Genomic DNA, 2,519 nt, shown 5'->3' on the forward strand with positions numbered 1-2,519 from the left:
CATTAAATGTTTCATGGAGGGCTCAGTGCCTAGGCTGATCTTAAACAAGATTCTGGGGCCTTCTGGAAGGATATTTGTCACACTGTCAACGTGATACTCAAGCCTAGGTATTTATTTCCTAGGGCGATCTTCACAAAATACCACAAACTGGGGGGTTTAAACCCCCAAGAGGCGGCTTAAAATGTATTGTCTCCCAGTTCTGGAGGCTAGAAATCTGAAATCAAGGGGTCAGTGGGCCATGCTCTGTCTGAAGGCTCTAAGGGAGGACCTTTCTTTGTATCTTCTAGTTTCTGGGAGCTGCTGCCAGTCCTTGGCATTTCTTGGCTTACAGATCCATCCTTCCAATCTCTGCCTCTGTCTTCACTTGGCCTTCTGCCCTGTGGGTATCTGTGTCTCCACATCTCTCTCTCTCTCTCTCTCTCTCTCTCTCTCTCTCTGTAAAGACACCCGTCATTGGATGTGGGGCCCACCCTAGTCCTCATCTTGACTGATTACATCTGCAAAGGCCCTATTTCTAAATAAGGTCACATTCCCAGGGTCCGGTGGTTAGGGCTTCAACTATCTTTTGAAGGGATAATACAATTCAACCTGTAACAGCCTGTATGTTGGTATTTTTTACAATGACAATGCATGACTTTTATAATGTGAAAGCATATTTCTATTAAAAATAACACAAGACATCTTTTTAAAAGTGTACTGGACTAGCAAAGATGAAAAAGAATGATGATACGAATTTATGAGAGGCTAGGAGGGAAGAGGGACCCACACTGAGGAGAGAGGAAGGAGTGATTCACTCTATTAAAGTACAGTGTGCAAATAAATTTTTAAATTTTTAAATAAGCACACATACCCTTTGACCAGAAATTGCACTGCTGAAAATTTAAATTAAGAAAATACACAAATGCTCCAAAGAATGTGTATAAGTATATTCACAATAGTGGAGATTATGAAACAAGGAAAAAATTGGAACCTACTTAAAATGATTATTTTTTAAAAAGCAGGTTATCAAACAGTATTTTTGGTAAGAGAGAGGGTGTGCATGTGGGGGGGTTCATAGAGAAAAAGGTATGGAAGGACATTGATCAGAATATAAATTCCGACAGGTATTCAGTGACTGAATGTTCAAAGTAGGGCTGGAGGAGGGAGGGTCCAGGTTACCTGATCCTCACTTGAGATCATTCTGACTGCCTTCCCTAATGCCGCCTCCTCCATGCAGGTCCTCCTCTAGAAGGCTGGTCCCTGCCCCTCTCCTGATGGTTCTCTAGCCCCCTACTGTGGCTTTGCTGAAGAGCTCAGCTGGAAGAACATGTTCACCCATCCCAATTCTAGGCTTATTTCTGGGTAGTGGGCTTTTATTTCTTTTTGTTGTTGTTGTTGTTGAAATATCTCTCCATTTATTTATTTTTGTGTGTATTTATTTTTTTAAATATGGAATGCTTCCTGAATTTGTGTGTCATCCTTGTGCAGGGGCCACGCTAATCTTCTCTGTATCATCCCAATTTTAGTATATGTGCTGCCGAAGTGAGCACTAGTCTTTATTTCTTTACTATACATCTCTGTACTTTTTTACTTTTTTGCAATAAAATATGTTATTTTTATAATTTACAAAAAAGCACTTATAGTCTTTTGGTAAAGAGGTGGGTAAGTGTTTACCAAGCAGATGACAGGGGCAGAAGGGGGAGTGTGTTCCAGGCAAAGGAAGCAGCAGAAGCACTGATGGGCTGGAGGAACGGTGGAGAACAGGGTGACATTTTAGGTAAAGTGCAGTTCTGTCAACATGATTAGAGTTTAGGGATTACAACAAGGAAAGAGGGATGGAGAAACCAGGCAGAAGTCAGCGCTGGGACGCTTTGTTTGACATACTGAGTTTGCCTTTTTATATGGGTCGGGGGAGAAGGATTTTAAACAGGGGAGATAATTGATTGGAGACAGATGTATGGATGGTAGCAAACAGATGAAGAGGGAGAAGGAGATGAGAATGGATAAAAGTTGAGGGGCAACCATAATATCCCAGGCCACCCTGAGGGTCTGTGACAGGAATAAGGAATAGAGAGAACCAAATGGATATGAGAGGTACCAAGAATGGGAATGGACAGGAACAAGCAATTGCTTGTCCATCAAGGGGGAAGGGGAGGAGGAGGTGTGTGTCTTGAGTGATGGAGTGAATGATGGTGTCAATCACTTAAATTAGAGAATTGAGGAGGAGGAGCAGATCAGGGGAGAAAGTGCATGGGTTCACTTTGGGACATGTTGGGTGCTGGGTGTCTGGAGTCATCCAAGAGGACAAGAGCAGTTAGGCAATTAGCAGGTACACAGGTCACGAGGGAGCTCTGGGCTGGAGATCTAAGTGAGGAGTAGAGGACGTATGGGTGGTGGCTGAAGCCATGGGAGTGGATGGGATGCCTGGAAGATCATATGTGATGAAGAGAGGTGAACTCAAGGCCAGATCCTAGGGTATCGGTTAAAGGTCTCTAGTTTCAAGGACAGAAAACAAACCTAACACATGTAAGCAGTAGACA

The 2,519-nt window shown here is 43.0% G+C and overlaps 1 non-coding gene across 1 annotated transcript; it reads right to left on the reverse strand.

Moving 5' to 3' along the window:
- Window positions 1-1,422: 1,422 nt before the first annotated feature.
- LOC116154512 (U6 spliceosomal RNA) lies at window positions 1,423-1,529 on the reverse strand. Its single transcript, XR_004138487.2, has one exon. It is a non-coding gene; the product is annotated as a U6 spliceosomal RNA (small nuclear RNA).
- Between the last annotated feature and the right edge of the window lie 990 nt (window positions 1,530-2,519).

Source organism: Camelus dromedarius, chromosome 6, assembly GCF_036321535.1.
Source record: "Camelus dromedarius isolate mCamDro1 chromosome 6, mCamDro1.pat, whole genome shotgun sequence".
Classification (NCBI taxonomy): domain Eukaryota; kingdom Metazoa; phylum Chordata; class Mammalia; order Artiodactyla; family Camelidae; genus Camelus; species Camelus dromedarius.